A 24578-nucleotide genomic window follows, 5' to 3' on the forward strand; every position below is an offset into this window, starting at 1 on the left:
GAAAATGAAAAAGAACCAAAGTCAAAATACAGTAAACAAATAAAAATGAAAAAATAATAAGTTATTATAAATAATATGAACAAGGTGAATTTACACATCAAAGGCAGAGGTAGTTTAATAGCTGGTTAAGAAATTAAATCCAGTAATGTGTGATTTGCCACATAAAAAGTATCTAATATCAGTTGACAAAGTTTGAAAGTTAAGGGATGGGCAAAAATATGTTAGAAATATTCATTGATTTGAAAATATGTTCAGGTTATTCTGCTTTTCTGTCTTAAACTAATGTTTTTAATCCATATGGTCAGAGAATATACACAGAGATCTTCAGAAAGGGCAGAAAAGAAAAGGAGCTTTCAGGAAAATGCGTCTTTTTGATTGATAGTTCTCTCTTGGTTATCATTTCCAGTAAGAAACTTTTAAATATGCCTTGTTTTGACTTTATGTGGAATGATGAGAACAGGATAGCTTGACTTCTGATCTTAACATTACCTTCAGCCCAATTTTATTAATCTTTAAAATAAAGAGGCAAATTTAAATAATACTATTGTTTTAGTCTGTTTGGGCTGCTATAACAAGACTATAAATTTATAAACAACAGAAACATTTCTTACAGTTCTGGAAGCTGGGAATTTCAAGATCATGATGCCAGCAGATTTTGGTGTCTGCTGAGGACTTGCTTCCTGATGTATAGACTCTCATCTTGCTCATGGAGAAGGCGAGGAGGGAGCTCTCTGGAGCCACTTTTATAAGGGCATTAATCCTATTCATGAGGGAATCCCCCCTCGTGACCTAGTCATCTCCCAAAGGCCCACCTCCTAATACCAACACATTGAGGATTAGAATTTCAATATCAGAATTTAGGAAGGACACTGAGTCCGTAACTGTAAACGTTTTTGTAGTAGTATTATTCTGAACTCTGTGTCAATTTACAGGCCAATCAGCCCATCCTTAGAGGCCAAAGGTGATGATGTGGAGTGAGTGGAGAATAAAGAAAGCCCAGTGTATATCTTTAGAAAAGATTAGAATTTCATCACCTTGACCTGATGACACCCTCCTGCCTAGATTGTGCCCAGTAATAGTAGTTTTCTTGTGGCTTCTGTCCCTTGCCAGTGCCCACAGCTCAATTTGCTTCTCTGAAAGTTGCCCTAAATCTTTCATTCTCACATAGTCCTGACCGTCTCCGCAGAGGGTAATGCTGTGCAAATTTGGCATACTCCAAACAGAAGGATCGAGAATTGTTTCTGGCCCAATCCCCTGGCTGGGACCCTCTGCCTCTTCCCAGAGCGTTGGTAAGTCATCTCATTTCAGTGTGTGTCCTTTTGTTGGATTTTTGCTTCTGAAATCTCCTAATGCACAAGAACCAATGTATTCATGTGGAGTCGGTGTCTGGGCCCCGAGCCTAAATTCCCTTTGATGGAATCCCCACCCTGGTAACCAGTGTCTGTCTTTGATAGCACTCAGTCGCCCCTGGAATCTCAAACCTGACTTCTGGAAAACTCAAACCAGGGCACTAAAAATACACAGGCTGGAGAATCCATGAGCCATCCTAACACTGCAGGAACACAGTTCGACCTCAGACTCCAAAGAAACACCAAGGAATCACTGGATTAGAAGGCAGGAGTCCATTTCAATCCAACTTTATTTTCTGCCATCACTTAAGAGCATTTCATTGGGCTAATGCTCTGAAGAGTTCAGAGTTGTTTAAAGCACACATTGTAGGCAGTTGATAGATTGGAAAAGCATGAACTTTGAAATAAAGTAGTTCTGGGACTTAATGCCAGGACTTCCACCCGATGCCTTTTGACGCTGGAGGACTAACCTCACTTCTCTGAACATCAGTTTTCTTATTTGTTAAATAAGGATGGTGATACTAAACTTGCAGTAGATATTAGGGTTCATTGAGCTGCTTAATGAAAAGTGCTTTGTAGTAGTAGTACTAGTACTAGTAATCCTAGTAGTAGTAATAGCTTTTAATAGGATCTTGTTATACAGCAAGCAAGGAAGGAGGGGTGTACATACCATATCACATCTACTGTTTGAAACAGGCATATGAGGTTCTCTTTTCATGCCCGTTTTAAAGATGAAGAAAACAAAGCTTATCAATGTTTCTTAAAATTGCTAGAGTTATAGGGAAGCCAAGTAGCAGACCCTGGCATTGAACCCAGGTCTCTCTGGCTCCAACATTAGTTCTGCAGGGGTCCTTTTTAACCCACTTTCTCTCCAGTTTGACTTATTCCTGTTTTCTTTTGAGTCACATTTTCCTTGTAGCTTTTCTATCTTTTACTTTTAACTTGCCTAATTTTACTTAAAACGAGTCTTTTGTTGACAGTATATAGTAGGGTCATGTTTTTTAATTCATACTGTCTTTTAACTGGTGTATTTAAACTATTTATATTTAATATAGTTATTTACATGTTAGAACTTAACTCTGCCATTTTGTTTTTTTCTATTTGTTTTTACTTCTCTGTTTTCTTTTTTCTGCCTTCCTGTGGGTTAATTGAACATTGTTAGAATCCCATTTTTATTTATAGTGCTTTGGGAGATCTCTTTGTAAAGCATTTTAAGTGTTGTTTTTTTTTCATAATTTAACAAAGTACTAATATGAAATTCCCAAAAAAGAAATCTCTAGGCACAGCTTGTTTCACTGGAGAACTCTACCAAATGTTTAAAGAGGAAATAACACCAGTTCTACGCACTTCCTTCAAGAAAACCAAACAAAAACACTTCCCAATTCATGTTATAAAGCTAGTATTCACTGATACCAAAACCAAAAAGTTTGTTAAAATACAGTACCAAAAAAAAAAAAAAAAACACCACAAGCCAATCAATACTCCTCATGAATATGGACATACAAATGTGTTACAAAATATTAGCAAATAGAATTATTAATTATATGAAAAGACGGGTGGCTCAGGACTTGAAGTCAATTAATGTAATCTACCATATTAACAAACTAAAGAAGAAATGATTTGGTTGATATCACATGATCATATCAACCACCAATGAAGAAAAGATATTTGAAATTCATGACAAAAACTCAGGAAAAAACAGTAATAAAGGGAAACTCGATAAAGAGCATCTATGAAAACCTACAGCTAACGTTTTCTTAATGGTGAGAGGCTGGATGCTTTCCCCCTAAGGTCAGAAAACAGGCAAGGACACCTGTTCTCACCACTCTTACTGCTAGAAGCTCTAGCCAGTGTATGAAGGCAAGAAGAGGAAATGAAAGCATATACATCAGAAGAAAAGGAATAAAATTGTTTTTATTTGCAGATGACATGGTCATCTTAGTAGAAAATCGCAAGTAATTTACAAAAAAGAAAAAAGAAAGAAAAAACAAAAAACAAAAACCTCCTAAAATAAGTGAGTTTGACAAGGTCATAGGATACAAGGTAAACATACAAAATTCAATTGTATTTCTATATGCTAGCAATGAACACATGGGCACCGAAATTTAAAAGACGATGCAATTTAAATTGCTCAAAAAATCATAGAGGTAAATCTAACAAAAATGTACTGAATTTGCACATCGAAAACTACAAAATACTGATCAAAGAAGATCTAAAGAAATGGATAAACTTACCTTGTTCATGGATTAGAAATCTCAACACAGTAAAAATGTTAATTCTCCCCATACCAATATGTAATAAAATTTAATGCAATTCTTATCAAATTTCTGAAGGAATTTTTTGTAGATATAGGTAAGATTATTCTAAAATCTATATGCAAAGAGAGATAAACTAGGATAGCCAAAATAATTTTGAAAAAGAAAAATAGAACAGAATCAGTCCGTTGACTTGAAGATTTGTCATAAAGCTGCAATAATCAAGACTGTGGTGTTGGTGGGTAAATAGACACGTGATCAATGAAACATGGAGAACCTGGATATAGACTCATACACATATTCCCAACTTAGTTTTTACAAAGGCGCAAAAGCAATTCGTTCGAGGAAGGACAGACTTCAGCAAATGATGTTGGAACAATTGGACATCAGTAGGTGAATAAATGAACCTCAGCCTCCAGAGAAGAGTATGGCCTTTGGGTTTGAACAAACCTAACTCTGAATACCAGCTTTGCCACTTACCACTGTGTGGTTCTGACTCGATTATTAAACCTTGCAGAGCCTCAAACCCAAGCCTAGAGCCCATCAATGACACGTTACAGATGCTGGAAAAACAGCAGGTAACGGAATGGGCTGCGTTGAATTTACTCAGATAGTTTCCCAAATGGCCAGCAGAGGGGTCTAGTTGCACGTGGAAGACCTCCATCACTTCGCTCTGAAAGCTGCCTGCCTTCTAAACCCCCGCTCTCCTTCATTCGGCCACCCGTTTTCATTAACCTGCATGAACGCCAGGTGCCTGGGAAATGTTTTCCACAGTTTTATGTGTCACTACATTTCCATCATAGGATCAAATCAGATCGTTTTACTTATAATACCGTTTTTCTTTGCCTACTTTAATTTTTTTTTTCTTATGAAATAGGTATGCATTAATAGGGGCAGTATTGCCCCCCATAGGGGTAAAAATTGGTTCTTGGAGCCTGAGAAAAATCTTAGATATTACAATGGTTTGTGACCCTCGAAGGACCATAGTATCTAAACAGATATACAGTATATCTGAGGAATTAAAATTTTATGGGGAGGGGAACAATTAGGAAATACCTAAAAAGCCTATGGGCGAGGGGGGTTTTGGGGAGGAAGGGGGGCGGCTGTAACTTGAAAACTTTAACTCCAGTGTTCCATTCTAGTCATCTCCACAGGTTTCCCCAGGCACCTTCATACTCACTCCTTCCGGTCCACCTCTCTATCCCCAAGCAACCGCTGATCTGCTGTGTGTCACTATGGATTAGTCTGCATGTTTTTAGAGAGGGTTATATAACTGGAATCAAACACCATACACTTTCTTTATTGGCCTCTTTCATGCAGCATAATTATTTTGTGACTCATCCATGTCGTTGGATGTATTAATAATCCATTCGTTTTTCTTGCTAAGTGGTATTCCATTGTAAAGATACACCATGATTTGTTCATTCATTTGCTTAAGGGATATTTGGGTTGTGTCCAGTTTGAGGCTATCGTGAATAAAGCAGCTACAAGCATTCATGTATAAGCCTTTGTATGGATATATGTTTTCATTTTTGTTGATTAAAAATACCTAGAAGCAAAGTTACTGGGTTGCATGGCAAGTGTACATTCCCCTTATAACAAAGGGTCTGGTTAAAGTCCCTTTTCCCAATCAATAGGACTCCTTTCCCATGCCCCTGGGCTACCTTCAACATTTCAAAAGGAGGCTTTCCTGGGGAGACTTCTTCAGTGATGCCAGATACCCACACCCACCCTGTGGAGAGTAGAGACTCAATAACCCCTCACGGCTATGTCAAGATGACTTTCTGCAGCCTCTCTCCAGAGACGAGAACACACACACACACACACACACACACACACACTAGCATGACACAGTACACCTGCTATCATACAAGCACGGAAAATACAGAAAATTTATTACAAAGAAAATTAAACCATCCAATGTACACACCACCACGGGGTAAGTATGGCCAACAGTCTTCTGTGTTTTCTTCCAATCTTTTTCCTATGAGCATTATGCCTGGAAACATGTGACCCCCATGTCTCTTCTACATTAAGATACATATTTTTACAGTTCAACTTTCCTGATCACGTGGTTGACGACTCCTCAAAAAAGTCACGATCCCTCGCTCAGTTTCCAGACCTCACTCAGTTTTAGGATTTCAAATGCACTGACAAGGAAAGCCTGGCTCCCTAGAAGGACTCTGCAAACATGACAAATAGCCACATACAGGGGAAAGGGGAACGCACAGACATTTAAGAACTGTAGGCACAGGATCCAAGTTGGTATTGATACCCAGAGACTCAAAGCATCATCACAGCCTCCCTATTAAACCGAGGGCATATGTGGGACAGGAAATAGGTCCGGCTTGCAGTGAGTCCACTAGGCCCACTGGCCAACCCCGCGGTCACATCTCCAGTCCCAACTGGAATAGACATTGGTAATTGGCACGGCTCCCACATTGATCCCTTGACCTGTGGGGTATGAGCTATAAGAGTGAAGAAGGCCAGTGGAAACCTCTGAAATGGCACCTCCTGGACCCGGCCAAGAGCAATGGGAGAAACTAATGCCACCCTAAGGCCTAACTGATGCTGAAGTGGTAGTCCCCATCTTGTTTAATTCCTCAGCCGCCCCTGCAAAAACCAGCACAACCTGGAGGGCAGCAAGGGACTGGGTCTGTGGCCACTGATTCAGCTAATGTGTTCTTTTCCACCCCTGTCAGAAAAGGGGTCAGAAGCAGTTCACGTTCAGACAGGCTGGGCGGTTGCGCCCCAGGACTGTGTTCACTCTTCAGCCCTCTTTCGTGATAATAGTCTAAAGAGACCTAGACTGGCTGGACATCCACAGAACCTCACACTGATCCCCTCTGTTGGTGACCTGTGCTGGGCGAAGTGGCTAGAATGTGGAGGCCTTGGTAAGATACAAGCACTCCAGAGGGTGAGATACACTCCTCGGGAATCTGCCAAATAAATAATATTTTTAGGAAGCAGGCCGGAACATCCCCTCCAAAACAAGGGGGAAACTATTTTATCTTCCATCTCCCACCACAAAGAAGGAATCTCCATTCTGGGTAGATGACTTTGGATTCTGGAGGCAGCATATTCCAAACCTGGGAATACCGCGCGGATCCCAATACTGGGTGAAATGAAGGCTGCCATCTTTGAGAGGGGCCCAGAGCAGGAAAGAGCTCTGTGACAGGTCCGACTGCATTGCAGTCGGCCCCAAAACATGGGCCATATGACCTAGCAGGCCGTATCTCTATGGGCTGGAGATACTGGTGGTGGGGAAAGATGCTGAGCGGAATTTTTGGCAAGTCCCAATAGGGAAACCACAACCCGGATTCCTAGGATTCTGGAGCCAGGCCACCTCATCTGCAGCAGAGAATTCCACACCTACCAATAAACAGCTCCTGGCAGGTTGCTTGGTCGGGGTACAGGTGGAGACCCTAATCGCGAGAAAGAGAACGACCGCACAGCCAGAACCACCCACAGTGAGTTGGATTCCGTCAGATCAATCAAGTCATAAGATCGAGTGGGCTCCCCCAAAAAAGCATGCCAGAATGGAAATGGTACATCCAGGACCGAGCAGAGGAGGGCCAGATGGCACGAGCAAGCTGCATGAGCAAGCAACACATCCCCATTTCACCCCGCCGTTGCCCTCTGCTTACACCTACGGCCGAATGGGGTGTGAGGTGGGTCCCTCATGACCAGTTGACAGGAGCAAGATGCCTGAGCTTGGTAACTGGAATTTCCAGGTTTCGATGGTAAGTGGACGTACGCATCCATCATGGCATACTGAGATGTAATGGTGACCATGGAGGGCTCACATCCCACCAGGTAAACCACTGTGTCCAGCGGAGGTGCTAAGGGGAATAGAGAACAGAGAGATTTTCTGAGCAGCTGCTCCAGCTCTATACCACCTACCTATCTACATCCTGTTACATGAGGAAAAATAAATTTCTTATGTGTTGAAACCACTGTGATTCAGGTTTCTGTTACATGCAATTCTGACTGATACAGTATTCCTAACAATAGCATATGCCTAGGTTTTATTCTTTAATCCTATTTAGCAGACTTTGGGTTTTAATAGGACAATTCAGCCTATTTGAGATTAGTGTAAAAATGGATATAGTTTATTTTATTCCCTCCCTTTTAATTCAGGCTTTCTATTGATTTTTCTTTGTTATTTCTCTCTTTTTTCTTGTTTTTTGCTCTCTTGATAACATAGGCCCTTATTATCTTTTTTTCTTTTGGATTTTGGTGTTTTTCTGTAGACTAACAGTTACCTTTCTTTTTAACATTCAGAATGAAATACATAATCACAATTATATAATCTCCCATTACATGACAAAATACCATCTATTTCTCCACATTAAGATGACCCATTTATAATACTTTTATGTCTCAATGTTCTCAACCCCTAAAGAGATTTCAATGCTTCTATTCTCCATCTGCATTGGCCCCTCCCCAAAAACCAGCTGGGGTCCTTCAATACGTATAGTCCCAATTATGATTAGCCTTTCCCTCAAGATCTTTTTGTTTTTTTTTCCTCAGAAGATATTATTACAGTATTATTTGTTTCCAGAGTTGCAGATGAAAAATCACTGTTTGCTTCCAGTGAGACAGAATAGAAGGCCAAAAAAAAAAAAAAAAAAAAAAAAGTCAGTTTCATTGTTTTTCTTTGTAAGTTATCTATTTTCCTTCTCTGGAAGCTGGAGTTCAGTCCCTTTTCCAGAACACACCTAAAGGTGAGTGTTATATTTTGTAAATTCGGTTTGGAATTCAGTGGACCCTTCAAATTTTCGTATCAGGTCTTTATTGGAACAATTTCAGGGAAAAGTTCCTCCGCTATTTAGTTTATTGCCTGTCTTCCATTTCCTCCATTTCACAAATTTCCGTTATTCAAACAATAATAATAATTTCAATATTAATAATTCCAATGCACAAGTATTTGGTCACCTGCATCATTTCTTTGAACCTCTTTTATTTCACCTCTCATAATTTCCAACTCTTTGAATTTTTAATTTGTGTTTTATTTCTCCATTTGGTATTCCAGGTCAGGTTTGAACAGTGACCACCCTCTTCCTCAAGTCATCTCCTGAGAGTTTTAGTCTATATGTGAGATTTTCCTTCGATCCATAACGTGTGTGCATGTGCGTGTGCGTGTGTTAATGAGAGTGAGTGTGTGCACACTGCATGGGTAGCTCCTGAGGTGTTAGTTCACGTAGATTTTCTGTTCAGGTTGTCCTCTCCCCTCTCCCCTCTCCCCTCCCCCCTCTTCACCTCTCCCCTCTTCACCTCTCCCTCTCCCTTCTTCACCTCCCTGCCCCCCATTCTGGGCCGCCTAGGGGCATTGGCATCTTCCTTTGCTGGCTCACGGGGCGGGGCGGGGGGGGGGGGCAACATCCAACCGCTAGGGGTCTACAGCAGGGTCAGTTTCCCCGAGTAATGGACATCCCAGCAGTCTTTGCGCGTTTGGGTCAGCCATGTGCCAGCTGCTAAGTTGTAGGTCCCAGAAGGATGCCCTCTGCTCTCTGTTCCCACCTGAGAAGGCAGAATTCAGCACACGTGTTTACTTCCCCCCACAGCTTTGTGAGCACCAGAGCAATGAGCCTAAGGAGCCCTCATGTGGTTGGGTGCAGCCCCTCCCTCAGGAAGTCCTTGGCTTTCCATAGATTTCACTGCCCTTCTGACCATCACTCCTGGGCCCTGGGCCTCTGGTCCCCGGGCTCTCTTTGGACCTAGAGGCAGAAAGTATCTCTGCCAGCTCCCTTCTTCTGGACCCAGAGGTGCACTAGATCTTGCTTCTGCCCTAAATCGCAGAAGCTGCTTGCCTCAAAAAAGGTTCAGTAGCTGACTTTAAATTAAAAGATAGGGACAAACAAGGATGTATTCAAACAACCATCTCCCCAGAATTCTTAGAGGAAATTGCACTATATTCCAAAAGGCCAAAATACTATAGGCCATTTCACAGACTACAATGCAGTAAAACTAGAAATCATCAGCTAAGAATAGGCAAACAAACAAAAAACAAACAAAAACCTCACCACCAACAAAATTCCTATAGACAGAAATATCCAAAATATTGTTTTAACTATATATTGGGTTAAAGAGAAAATCAAAATAGAAATTATAAATTATTCCTAATAGCAATGCCCAACAAATTATTTCTAATAATTAACAATGAGAACACAAAATATAAAAATATGAGATGTGACAAAGAAGAATTCAAAGGAAGACATACAGATTTAAATGACTGTATTAGACAAAAAGATTAAAAATAATTCAAATGTTCCTGGTAAAGATAGCAGATTGAACATTCAAGTTTAATTTCGCTCCCACTGAGATACCTATTAAAAATAGAATAAAGGGATTTTATTTTCATTTTTGTATTTTGTAAAATTTTAAAGCCCCAGAAAACAAAGAAGAATGTTACGATAAACATTTCTATATGAACCATCTATATTCACTAATCGTTATGATTTGGCCAAATTTCCTTTGTATCTCTCTCTCTTTTTATATATAGATACGCATTTTTTCTGAACAGTTTAAAAATAAGTCACAAATATTATGACACTTCATATTAAGTAAGCATGCATCTCTTAAGGATAAGGACAATATCCTATTGTCAAAGCTGGCTTTCTTAGAAGAAAGGCTAAAACAGATTTTCATGTGATGTGCTCTTGGGATCCACATCTGTAAAAGGGAAGGAAGAAGGTTTATTATGGAGAGCTCTTGGGATGGACGTTTGTTAAAGGACAGGAAGGCTTGGGCAGAGTGAGGAAGTGGGCTGTGCTACACACTCAATACTTAAGCATCAGCCAGCTCCCTGGGGAACTTTGAAGCAATAGTGGCACTTCTGAGTTGTTCCAAGTTGGAGTTAGGGGAGTTGGGAATGCCCTGGGAAAGGACATGACCTTGGGTGAGGCAATTCTTTTGAGCCCAGCCCATCTGGAAGAGTGCTGACAGCTGAGGACCATATGCTGGCAGCATTTCCAGCGGCCACAGGAATAAGCCCTTCCCTCTCGAAGAGGGGTCTGGGCGGTGCACCCAGTGTCCGCCATCGTCCACCGCTTTCCCACTCAGTGCCACTTCCTCTTGTAAGTTCTAGGAGATACTCCTTGGAATTCCAATGGGCATCTTTCCTGAAGCAATTGTGTAAGAGGAAGGTTAAAAAGGTGACCCACAATCCCTGCCAATGCAGCTGGTCTCGGGGCCACACCAATACACTTGCTGCCGATGTGTTCAGGATCTGAAAGTTGGCTTTGACCTGGAAACAAACAAAAGAGCAGGAGTAGCAATATTTGCATCAGATTAAGATTAAAATTGCAAATTAGATAAAAGACATTAATACTACACAGTTTATGAAGAGAGTGTAATGAGCATAAAACTTTCTGCCCTGAACAACCAATCAGGTAAATATGGAAAGGAAAAATTATTAGAAATAAGAGAATCTCATGAAAGTACAATGTCAGTAAGAGGCTTCACTGTATCTCTTTCAAAATCAGTAGCTCTGATAGGGAAACATAGTTACATAGAACAATTAAAAATACAATCCACAAACTCATAAATACATACTATATATGTACATACATACATACATACATGTTTTTTCAAATACAGAATGTACATTTTTATGCATAAGCCTTTACCACAATTTATCATCTACTTGGTCATAAACTCTTGAAAAATTCAATAAATTAAATATTTCATAGGCTATCTTCTATGCTCATCAATCAAAAAAAAAAAGTAAATAATTTAAAAGTTTACCAAAATGTGCTAACTACTTGGAAATTCAGTGTAAGAAACACACTGTTTGTAACCCTCAAATCAAAGGAAAACAGAAGTAAAATTACAAATTACCTAGAAGACAAAGAAAAGAAGACCTCTTCATTGAAAATCTTATAGGGAACAGAAAAAGCTTTACTGAAAGGAAATTTTAGAGCCTTAAGTAACTTCATCGATAAATAAAGAGAACTTAACACTTCAATATGATTCAGTTTAAGATTTGTAGCCATATCCTACCCCCCCACTCTTCCTCTCCACCTCTGTCATCCCCTTATTCCCTCTGTCCTCAGGCATTGCCCAGGTTCAGTGAACATGATTTGCTGGTCTTACCATACACAGCAATTCTCCTCAAATTTTAACATGCATGTAAACCACCTAGGACTCCTGTTAAAATGCAGATTCTGATTCAGTAGGTCTGGGGCAGGGCCTGAGATTCTGTATTTCTAACAAGCTCCCAGGGGATGCTGCTGCTGCTGGTCCCCTACATACACACACAGACACACACACACACACACACACACTCACTCACTCACACACTTTATGGAGCAAGGATATACACCATCAGCCCTGACAATAGTGGAATAGGCTGGCCACGGTTTAGTTAAGGCACCATCTCAGAGACAGCACCTTTTGGGGTTGGGGTCTGAGATTTGGGGCCGTCCACCAGACTATGGTGTATGCATCGAACCAATGGCTTATATATAGTGTAGAATCCCCAGCAACACAGGAGTGGAGGAGGTAGGATTAGCCTCTCTTACTGCCTCCTGGCCATTTTGGAGTCTTTGCCAATGGGTTACCAGGCAAAGAAAGGAATGACTATACTGGTCGGGATAATCACCCTGCAGCGTGAGGAGCTAGGGGAGCTGCTATACAATGAGAATAAGCGTATATGTGGAACCCGGGGCATCACTGGGACATCTCTGAGGGCTTCCATACAAGAGGGTAATTGCAGCAACCGTAGTTAGACAAGGGCAAGGCAAGTCAGGGCTCATCAGACTCTGAAGAGGAAGGTCTGAGTCACCCCACCAGGCAAGTAGCATACGTCATTGAAGTGATGGCCACGGGGGAGGAAAATCTAGAATGGATGCCAGAGGAGGAAGGTGATGAACATAAATTACTACCTTGGAATGAGCTACAGCTGCAGAAATTGTGTGTTGGTTTGCTCACCCTTTTGAATCTTTTCAGGAACTGCCACAGGCTACAACTTTAAAAGTCTGACGTGCATCTCTCCTCTTGGGGAAGAAATGAGAGCATCCTGTTCTTCTATGTGCTCCAAGTATTATTACAAGAGAGTGAAAGTGAATCTGGATGGTGCGAGGAATGGTATGTGATGGACTTGGTGTATGCACCACCACAGACTGTGGCGCCCTTCCCCCGACCCCCCTACTCACCAACCTCACCCCTAAATAACTCGCCTTGATTCCTGCATGGAGGGGCTCTAGAGGGAACATCAAACTGTTCCCTGGTCAGGAAGCCAGCTCATTGTCTCTGCCATTGACTGCCCTACAGCGTGAGGAGCACTGGCAGAAAGGATGGATAGATCACTATAAGCGCTGGCTGGAATGAGCCTGGAAACTGGCTTACCCAGCCGCGGTCTAGAGGGCCCATGTAATACAGCCTGGACGTGAGGCGTTAATGCCCTGTGGGGCAGACTTCAGCAGTAAACCACAGGGGACAGGGAGGGACCAGTGGGTAAATTCTGCCCACCCTCTCTTCCTGCGAGGTATTCCCAGATGGAGGACTTCACGCAACCTCTATGAAGATGTCCCACGAGCCTTTTGCCACAGGCCCCGTTTTCTAGGGAACCCAGTCTGAGACAACACTGTCCTTGAGAAATAGAAAAAGAATGAGAAAATCAGCTGGAAAAAAAAAAAAAGTAGGAAGTGAGAACTCATTAAGATAGGAGATGATATTTTAGAAATAATAGGAAAAAATAAATCCAAGATTCCCTTCCCTGAGGAAAAAAATATCCTAGTATATCAGTCGGTTCTACATTAGGTCCTACATTGCAATAGAAGCTGATTCTGATGATTAAGCAGAAAGCACGTTTATTAAAGGGATATTAGTAGCTCACAATATTGCTCTGAAGGCTGAAAAGCCAGACTCAAGGCTAATCAATGGCCTAAACCATACCCAGTGCTGCCTGATGAAGGGACTGTCACTCCTGTCCCCATCCCCCCAGTGCCAGGGCCTTGACCTTGAAGCCACTGCTGTGACTGCCACCATTAAAGGTCATTGTCTGTGCCACCTGAGCCTATGGAAATGGAAACTCCATGCAGAATTTGATGCCCCATGTAGCTCATTTCCCATTCATTCCACAAAGGTCACATACACAATCTTAACAGTGAGGGAGGCTGAGAATTTGAGTTCTGATTAATTTCTCCAAATATAAAAGGGTTATTGAAAAAACGATGAGAAGTGATGATTAAGACAGATGTCTACTACAAGTAATAAAATAAATACACCCCTCAAGAGGTAGATAAAAGGTAAGTGAAAGAGAAAAAAGTGTTTAAGAAATAGTTTTGACGCGACTGATTATCTGGAATAGTGCTGTTCAGTTGAGATATAATGCAAGCTGTGTACGTAATTAAAATGTTTCTGGTAGCCACATTAAAGAGAGTAAAAAAGAAAGTTGTGAAGTTAATTTCAATATTTCATTTCTCCAATATATCAAAAAGATTATGATTTCGACAGGTAATCAATATAAAAGTTATTAACGAGACATTTACATTCTCTTTTTCATGTCGAGTCTTGGGAATCTGGCTTATATTTTAAACATACAGCCCATTTCAATTCAGACCAGTCACATTTCAAGTGCTCAGTAGCCACGTGTGGCTAGTGGCTAGTATATTGGATAGTGTGGAGACAGAAGGAATAAAATCAGAACCCTATTCACGTCATTCAAAAATAAATTCCAGATGAATTAAAGACTTAAATCTAAAAATAAAACCATTAAAACCTTAGAAGAAAATATATAACACTATACCCGGCTAGCACTTGATGAGATCTTTCTGTACATCTGTAACACAGCCGGCAGGTAAAGGGTTAATGTCTCTATATAAAAAGGGCTTTTGCAAATTAGCATCAGAATAAAAATGGCCAGAAGTTATCACTAGACTATTCAAAGGAGAACCAATCCAAATGGCAAATAAACCTAAAAAGATATTCGACTTCCTTAGGAGTCAGGCAAATGAAAATTAAATAACAAAGAGATAGCACTTCACTCACACCAGACTAGCAAATAGAGGCCATGATAACACCTACTACAGACCTGGAAGGGACCATCTTCACCAATTCACAGTAGGTATGACCTTGTTGGAGAGCAATCTGGCAACGTACATCAAAATAAAGCAACTTCGTATTTTCTTTGACCCAGCAATCCTACGCATGAAAAATCCAACCCATAGAAATAAGAGCACCAGAATATATGTGGATGTGGATGTTCATATCAACAGTGATCATATTTGCAATAAAACCCTAAAATCAGAGTCTGTCATACCCATAGGTAGAGAAATGGTCGAATAAATTGTGGGACCTCGCTATCATGACCTGTGGCACAGCCATTGAAAACGAATTTCTCAAACTTCTATCTACTGACTTTCAGGGGTTTCCATCTGCCATTTCTGCAAGATACAGGGAAATGTGTAAATTATGATTCCATTTTATAAGCACTAGGGAGAGAAATCTACTTAGGTATGTATAGATTTACATCTTACTTCATGAGCGTAAAGAAAGTTATAGAAGGATATAGTCATTTTGCAAGCAAGGTTACCTGCAAGGAGGCGAAGCAGGTGGTACAGATAGAAAAACGGGAAGGGGAGGAAAGGAAAATATGAGAATAGGAAAAAAGTGAAAGGGGGAGTGGTTAAAAGAAATAACTATTATTTCAGATAACAATATTTGTAAAGTTACGTATGTTTGAAGGAAAAATATTTATCTCCATATAATTCTACTCAGTAAAGCTTGTTAATCATCGTAATGGAATTCTCCAGGTTCCTTACTAGATTTTTTGACTACTGGTTGTGTAGCTTTCTGACAGGTATATTAAAGTTTCCTACAAAGCTGTGGATTCATTGTTTTCTCCTATAATTCTGTCATTTTTAGTATCATATATCTTAATCCTATGTTACTAGGATTAAGGATAAAGCCTAAATTTATTGATAGACTGAGTATTTTATTGACGGATATTTTTGTCTTTTCAAATAATACTGATTATTTTTTTGCCTTGAAACCCGCTTCGCCTAATGTGAAGGTTGCTTGTACCATTTCCTTTCCTTCTGCCGCCATTTGCCTGGTGTATCTTTTTTTTTTTTTATCTCAGTATTTTCAATCTTTATTACTCTGTTTCTGTTGTCTCTTTTAAAGCAGTATACACTTTGTCTTTTTTAACTCGAGTCTGTGTCTTTTAACAGTGAATTTAATATATTCTCATTTATTATAGTTATTTAGATATTTGCACATTACCATGAGTTTTCTATTGGACATGCTATTTTCGTGTGTGTTTTTTTTAATCCCTGCTTTTTGGTTATCAAATAGCATTTTATTTGCTCTTAATTAATTTTTCTTCTATGACTCGGAACATATATATTCCATTCCTATTATCTTTATATTTTTGACACACATAGTGAAGCATATTCTTAATCAACATCTAGAGTTTATATCTTCCTAGTAAATCAAGTGAGAATCTCAGCATGCTTTTATTTCTCTCTCCTACCTCCTTTCCAGACTTCGTGCCTTTCCATCCCATGTTATCATCTTAGATTTGTTAATAATTATAAGGAAAGGTAAATATTTAAACTTAAAAATAAACTTTGTTGGATTCCTTGCTTACCTGTGCTTCTTATAGCCCATGTTTTCTTCCCGGACTCATTTGCTCTTTGTTGGAATACATCTTTTACACCAGTGGGTTCTTAAGCAGAGGCCATACTGCACCCCTTCCTAATGTGGGGTGTTTCGTACTGTTACAGTAACTAAGGCATTTAATGGATGGTGGTGAAGGATACTAAGCAATTTGTAGTGAGTGGATCAGTCTTACACGATGAAGAATTGTCTACGCAAAATGCCAGCAGCACCCCATTGAGAAATGCAATTCTACATGGACCGTGAGTTATAAACTCTTTTACTCCACTTGTGTCTTAAAATGTCTCTACAACGCTCTCACATTTGCTTAGCAGTTCGGATGGGTAAAGAATCCTGAATTCACAAGTATTTCGCCAGAGAACTTTGAAGACAGTGTTCTGTTGTATTGCTTGCAAAGTTGCAAATGAGGCCTGATGCCAATCTTACTCTTATTTCATACTGTGTTCTTTCTTTATTTTTTTCACTTTGGAAGTATTCCAGATTTCCTTTTTATCCTTAGTGTCCTGAAATTTCATCGTGATATACTTACAGGTAGGTCTTTTTACACCCTTCATGTAAATTACAGGAAGTAATTCCTATAAGTTATAGGGAGCCTGTAACTAGGTCTTCTCAACATAAGAGCTCGTGTATTTCTTAAGAAGATGTCTTGAATAATTGCCTTTCTTCGGGGATGTGCCTTCCTCTATTTTCTTCTCCATTCTCTAGCTCACATTAAGCAGACAATGAGACTTTTGAATCTGTCCTTCACATCTCTTAACACTTTGCTCATGCTTCCCATCTATTTATTCCTTTGCACTGCATTCTGGGAGGATTCCTTAGCTTGAGCCTCTGGTTTGCTAACCCTTCAATCTATTTTGCTATTCAACCCATCTAGTGAGATTTTTATTTTTTTAAAAAATTATTTTTTTTATTTTTTAAAGAATCAAACTTTTTAATTTACAAAACATTTGGGTTCTTTTTAAAAAATTGATGCAATAGGCTCTTTCATTTGCCCAAGATAGTAATGATACTTAATCTAGAGTCTGGTTATTTTGGCTGTCTTAATGCAGGTTCTTTGTCTGTTAAACAGAAATAATGATACCTGCCACTCAGTACCATTGCGATGGTTAAAGTTAACATAACACGATGGCTGGCATGTAGCGCATTAAATACCTATTTGATGAATAGGTAAAGCAAAATAATAAATGTAGAATTCCTAGAATAGACACAGTAGGCACTCAATACGTGAACGCACGTTACCATTATTACCATTATCCTCATTATTAGCGTTCACTGAGACAATGACATTCCAGGATTTTACACTCCTGGCTTCAATATGAGAACACCACCACCCCTTCCATCCCCAGACCCGTGACATGGACTGCTTTATGACGTTGCCGAGGCACGAGTTTGAACTACAAGTTCCAAGGCTGGTGAGTGGGAGTGGGAAGGTGCCCGGCATCTGTCTCCAGAAAAGGCTGTAAGCTTCTATTTAACATACGAAGCCAATTAACCCTCACAGCTACCCCGAGAGGCGGCTGTCATTATTCTAGTGTTATAGGGTGATAAACCTGAAGAAACTGCAAGCTCTAGTCACAACGCTGCGGTTTAGAAATCTGAGCTAGGCAGTCAGACAGATGGAGTTTTCTGACTCAAGAAATAGATTCTCTGAGCCTGAGTTTGTTCTGTATAATGAACCTTACAGGGCTTCTTTTGTCAATTCTATTCATCCTTCAGTGCCAGCGCAAATGCACTGTGGCCACTTCCAAGGACTGCAGCCATTCGGACTGAACTCTCGCCACATTCTAACAAACACTTCCCATGCCCCTTCTTTCATTGAGGTCATCACACTTTGCTGGGAAATCATCTAATTGTGTATGCATCCGCCGCCACCACCAGATAGGGAGCGATTTGCGAGAAGTACATGAGGCCACAATGAGGTGACTACCCAGAATCTTAAAAATAAGGCTGCCTTCTGGTAATTAAATAATGAAGCAAACCCCATAAGGGGATGGAAACAGATACAGAGCGTCACCTGTGCGGTTATTAAGCTGTTGTTTCTCGGCTCCAGACCCACCTTTCCATACCCTGCTTTGTGACGCTGGCACTGTGGTCCCTTGCCAGCAGTTCCCTCCCAGCCGCCGCTAAAGGGGAGACCCTTGAGAAGTTGCAAGGCTGGAGAAGAAGAAGGGCTTCCTCCTTCCTGTTTGCTTTCCATGAGAGTCCATTAGTATCACCCCAGCATCACTTACCCGCCTTGGCAATGGTGGTGTCTTCCCGTATCACCCGTTGAATCCAGTTCAGTTTCTTCCACATTTGCAGGTAGTCTTCTTACGCCCCTGTCAACACTAGGACCTGCTGTGCAGTTCCAGCCTCACGGGCCCTCCTCTGAGCTCAGAATCCCGGCACACGCTGGTTGGTGACCGCTCCTCGGGGGACTGAGTGTCAGGAATCCCCAAAAAATGTCTTTCAGTTTTAATGATTCCGTCGTCTTTCCTCTGTTCCTTCAGCCGTAGAGACGGCAGGTAGCTGTTTCCCGTGGCCACTGCCTCCTTAGAGATCCTTTGATCCTTTCTTTAGGCAACTACTTAACAACTTTATCCCTAGTTAATTCTATATACTGACATATCTCTTTCAAATACCTGATATGATTTCTGTCTCCTGAAAGGGTAAGCCATCCCCAGGACAGGATGAGACTACACCGTAATGTAGACATAAAGTCTCCCAAGGAAAAGGGTGTTGAAAGGGATCGGTCAGCCACAGAAGCCCAGACCAGTGAGAGTCAGCAGCACAAACCCCAGCGAGTTATCCTCAGAAGTGACAAGAGGACAAAACCATTGTCATCCGGAGGTTGGATGACCTTAAAGAGCGCTGTTGGGGGAGGAGACCACAATTCAGTATCTGCAACCAGCTGAATTTATTCCTGAAGTGCAGGAGCGCTTAGCTGGTCAGGCAGAGTCTCCCGAGCGACGCAAACCATTGATCTTACATAGATTTTGGGATGGGGCTGGTTCCAAAGGCAAGAGTAGGTTGATTCCAGCCTTAGAAGCATGTTCATTGCAGTGCATCTGCTGCGGATTGACTGATTTTTAAAGCACAGACTGTCACTTATTGGTTGGTTTCAGAGGCAGAATCAATGAGGTGAGCTGCCAATGACCTATTAGACAGGTTTAAACCCAGTTCTGGTGGCTCTTTATAACTAGGATTAGAGAAAAATCAGTCTTTTCCTACGAGTGTACAGGCTTTATAATATTCACATCCCACTTGGTCTTTCTGCTTCCATCTTTGTAGCCTACTAGCCATTCTCAACATAATCTGATCACTGCAATCACAAGATCTTTTTGCAAAACTCAGATCGGATTGTGCCATTCCCCTGCTTGCAACCCTCTAATGGATTCCCACTGCACACAGAACGAAATTGAAACTCTTCATAGCAGAGCTGACAAAATCCTACAGAGCTGGCTTTTCCCTATCTTCCTCTTTTCAAGTCAGGATCTCTCCTACCTCCAGGTCTCCCCACATTGCTGTTCCTTCTACCTGGAACACCCTACTCTTCACCCTTCACCTGGAAAACTCCTGTTCATCCATCAAGTCTCCATATAATTATCACCTTCTCAGAGAGAACCTCCTGCTTTAGTTGCTACCATGTAGGAAAGTGACCCTAATCGTGGGGAGCATAACATCTGTCACAGTTTATAATAACATATTTTGTTTGCTCGTTTGTTTGTTTGCTGTTTATCTTCCCTGTGGGGCTATAAATGCTGAGGACAGGGGCCATGTTTGTTTTGCTCTCTAATTTGTAACCAGTGGCTGGCTTACCTTGAGTACTCAACAGATGTTTGTGGAAATAACAGATAAACTCTTGGGTCGTGGAGGTCATCGTACAATAAACAGGAGGCTCACCATATGGTCTCCTCCCCTAGCCAGACCGCCAAGGCCAGCTAGGCCTCTGGCAGGGGTGGGCCTTCATTTCTTCCATGATGGCGACGTCAGCTTCTCAACAAATGGACGACTGCTGTGGACAAATCAGACCAATTCAATAAAACTCACGCAGGTGTGTACCGGAGCAAAGAAAGCTCTACCAATAAAGGAACCCCAGCTGCCACCCTGGCTCTGATGTCTAGAGCTGGGCTTACAAGGCTACCTCAATCTCTCCCATTCCAACACACACACACACACACACACACACACACACACACACAGCTTTAGATGTTAGAAGATGACCTCCTATGCCAGCAGAAGGCGCTGGTCTCACACAGGAGGCTTGAACACACCCCTGTTGGGGCTGACAGCTGACTTCTCACCACCATCTTCAAGATCCTCCCCTCCACCCCCGCCCCCCTGCTCCACCTCTACTCACACAAGAAGTCTCAGTTCCTGGAAGAATGATCTTCGCAAATTAAGTTATCGTGAGTTCTGTGAACCCCCAACCTGCAAGAGCCGATGCTAGACTGGCTGTCTGCCTCCTGCCCTTTGCTTCCCACTTAAAGAACCAAGTCACCATGCATTTTCTTAATGATGCTTTATGCGCCTGTGTTAGTCATTTTTCTTCTCTTTCTTTCTGAGGCAGAGAGTTGGTTTAAGGGAGGCAGCACAATGTTGCAGAAAAGACCAGGCCTTGAAATTAGAACTGGATTTGAATACTGGCTTCGCCACTCCACCACATAGCCCTAGGAAAATGTCTCAGCTTCTTGGTGCCTCAGTCTTCTCATTTGTATAATAAATAAGAGTATGTACCACATAAGAACGTGAGAATCAAATGAGACAAATCATGTAAAGACCTTAGCACAAGTCTCATGTGTATCCATCCCTAATAAGTGTTTTAAAATCAGAACAACTTGAAGAATGAAATGCTCAGGTATATGGTTTTCAGTGGGTAGTATAAAGAGAAGAACTCGTACTTTGAAGTCATACTAACTTGGCTACTAACCAGGCTCTGTGGCCTCAGCAAGTTTCTTTGCATCTCTAACCTCAGTCTCCACCATCTGTAAAATGGGCACTCTAATACTCTATAGAAAGTTGACAGTTTTAAATGAGATAATGTGTGTAACAGTCCCCAACATAACTCTTGGTGCATAGTAGACCCACAATAAATACTGGTTCTTTTTCTTTTAGTACATAAACATAGGCTTGACATTTATGAGCCACCATATCAGAAATCCTTATCGTGTGGGACAGGGATTGTACTTCAATAATGATAATTGTACATGAAAAGTGCCACGTTCAACTTATGAGTGTATAGAGAGATTCAAACATGGGTCAAGTTCATAGAGACTCTCCATTTACCCACGGTTTCTTTTTTGTTTATTCAATGATGCAATAAATAAGATACCAATCACATATTATGTACTAGATATGCTTGAGGCACTGGGGATACAGCTGGGAACAAGACAAGCAATATCCTTGCTGCTGTGGAGCTTACGACTAATGTGAAAATCAGAAAACAAAATACTCATAAGATGTCGAGTGCTGTGAAGAAGATTAGAGCCAGTTAAGGGAACGGAGTAAGATTGGAGGGGCTGGATTAGAGAAGACAGAGTGGTCAGGGAGGACTTGTCTGAGGAGATATTAGAGCACCACCTGAATAAAGTGAAGAAGTAAGACATGTGATGATCAGGGAGAAAGGAATTCCCGGAAAGAGAACCCCAAGTGCGAAGGTACAGAGGCGTTTGAGAAATGGGGAATTAGACCTGTAAGAGCCGAGCAGAGCGAGCTATGGGGAGAGTGGAAATAGATTAAGTCAAAGTAGGCAAGTGCCAGGTCATCTAAGGTCCTGCAGACCGTGGCGAAGATTTTGTCTTTTTAGTCCCCCCAGTACTCTGCAGATGGGCCATATTGCAGCACAGGTGGATGCAAAGGGAATGACAGAAGCGTCGATGTCATAGGCGTGAGGGAAGGAAACTTTCTGAGTAGGTGAGAGGGATGAAATCTAGGGCACATCCCCTTACAGGAGATCAGAGAAAGTGCATTTATGGTGACGGGAGAAGTCAAAGCACTCACATACTGATGCAGGGAGACTGGTGGATTCGGCTACGAGGACGGGAGATGGTTTTCTCCTTACTGTTTCTTTTCTTTCTTTTTTCTTTGCCGGCTGTCTGACAAAGTTCATCAACTAAGAGGCAGGAGGCAAAGGCAGAGAAAAGAGAAGATAGGAGACAGCCTCTGGGTGAGTGAGAGTGAATTGGCCAGGGAAATAGGTATTGTGGGGTTGTCCCGTAGTGGGGAGGGCCCACTCGAGCCCAGAAAGGTTCTGTATTTTTCTCTGGCCCCAGTCCATTGCTGGGCACATGTGTGGAAAACGTGGTGAGGTGAGGTTAGGCAGAGATGGGATTTTCCAGGTGAGTATATGAAGAGAGAAGTGAGCCTGGGGGTTGAGGGTGAACACGAGGGAGTGATTATAGTGAAGACCAGAGTTCTGAGCTGGAGAAAAAGGGAACCGAGGCCACAAAGGAGATGACAGGCCATACAAACGTGGAAGGTCAATGGATTAGAGAACTGGGAGAGGTATTTCGATATGCTCCGGTTTCAGATGTGATTTTAGAGGAGCTCAAAATATTATTGATAATGAACATGCAATAAATACTTCTAAAGGCTCACTATAGGTTTGAAAACTACCTACAATTTAGTGAGCACTTATTGTGTACCAGGCACCATGCTAAGTGCCGTACATTTACTGTATCTCATTTAATTCTCACAACAACGCTGTATTCTTATTATCTCCATGGTACAGATGAGACCGAGGTTCAGAGAGATCTAGTAACTTACACGAGAATGCACAGCTGGTAAGTAGCAGAGAGGTCTGTACCAGGAATCTTCACTATTACACTCTACCGTGTGCCAGACACTGTTGGGTTTGCATAATCGTGACATTCAGCTTTGGGTACTTCTCCTTGATCCCAGCCTGAAAACGGCACCTGGCCTCAGTTGCCCACAGGTAGCAGCTGGGAGCAGAGGTGGAAGGATCTGGAATTCTTCCTTTGTGTACAGTCAGTGGAGCTGTCAATCAAGGTGTCTACCCTCCTAAGCTAAGGGGAAGGTATGTTGCCTGAGCTCAGCCAATCAGACTCTTACTCCAGGGACTTTGGCTCTGATCAAGAAAGTGGAGAAAAGGATGGAATTGATTCATTTTGGCTACCTGAACACCTAAAGCATCTCTACTCTCTGTTCTTTTCTAAGTCTATTTCTCCAGCTTCCTGCCACCTCTGTGAATTCACCACTAGCCTGACAATACATTTCTTTTATGCTAAAGTTAGCCAGAACTGGTTCCTCCTGAGACTTGCAATTAAAGAACCTGCACTGTCATATTAGGAAGAAAAAAAAGACTCAAAGTATCGCAAAGCTAAAGTGAATGATTCGGTGCTTGGGTAAATGTGTACCGAGTAGGGCCAGGACGAGGGTGAGGCAAGTGAGGTACCTGAGCCACAAAATTTCAAGAGACCTTCATTCTCAGGGTTGTGTAAGCGCAGGGCTGACTGTAACAAATAGATGCCCCCCACCCCCCTACCTACCCCCGTCCCGAAAAGAAAGAGTTAGTTAGTGGCTTAAATAACAAAGATTGCTTCTCTTTCACATAAGAGTATGTAGCAACCTAGAAGTATTCCAGGTCAGCAGATAACTTTCTGTTTTATGCAATCATTCTGGGATGCTGCCACCTTTAATTTTATGGCATTGCCATCCCTCAGCACATCCTTGTCATCACAAGGGCAAGGCTGGGCCCAGCCAGTGAGGAGAAAGAGTGAGAGGAGGCAGGCCCACTGGTTAAAGTCCTTGCCCGCAGTTTCACACATCATGTCCATTGACAAGGACCTGGTTACCCAGGGAGGCTGGGAAGTGAAGCTTAGCCGGGCAGACACATGACTGGGGAAGGAAGGGAGAAGGGGCTTCAGCAGACAGCTAAAACTACACAGCTAGTGCAGTGCTAGCAGACGCCACCACAGTCACTGCTCACAGGGAGCCTGTTCTCCAGCAGATTCTATTCCCAGTAATATTAAAGGCTGCTGGGTATAAGCATCCTGGGAGCTCAGGGAAGGAGAGGTGTTCACTGGCTGGTGGAAATGGGGAAGGCAGGGAAGAATGGGAGGATGGTCCCGAGGAGGAATAACCCCTGGAGCCAGGAAAAGGTAACATGAACAGGGCCTGTCATCCTGCCATGGTGCAGGAGGGAGATGTGCTACACTGAGGTGGAGCCCTCATGCCATCTCACGACACAATGTGGGAGACAGAGGATGGACTTTGGAGTGAGGAAAGTTGGATCTGACCTCTGGTTACTGTGTTGACCTCAGGTCAGTCCCTAACCGTGACATGCCTTAGATTGCTCCTTTATAAAATGAAAAGGATGCTAACAGCATCATCAATGACACTAATACAT

The 24578-nt window shown here is 41.8% G+C and overlaps 1 long non-coding RNA gene across 7 annotated transcripts in view; it reads left to right on the top strand.

Moving 5' to 3' along the window:
* LOC107498287 overlaps positions 1 to 7547 on the top strand; it is a 36516-nt gene extending 28969 nt beyond the window's left edge. For 4 of the 7 annotated variants that reach the window (XR_004953572.1, XR_004953585.1, XR_004953588.1 and 1 more), the window contains one exon: positions 1169 to 2873. This is a non-coding gene — a long non-coding RNA (uncharacterized LOC107498287). Of the gene's footprint in view, positions 1 to 1168; positions 2874 to 4746; positions 5109 to 5657 lie in introns of those variants that run through there. The other 3 variants (XR_004953575.1, XR_004953573.1, XR_004953574.1) reach the window with 3 other exon arrangements.
* The last annotated feature ends 17031 nt before the right edge of the window (positions 7548 to 24578 follow it).

The sequence above is a fragment of the Rousettus aegyptiacus genome, unplaced genomic scaffold (genome assembly GCF_014176215.1).
Source record: "Rousettus aegyptiacus isolate mRouAeg1 unplaced genomic scaffold, mRouAeg1.p scaffold_m13_p_12, whole genome shotgun sequence".
Lineage (NCBI taxonomy): Eukaryota > Metazoa > Chordata > Mammalia > Chiroptera > Pteropodidae > Rousettus > Rousettus aegyptiacus.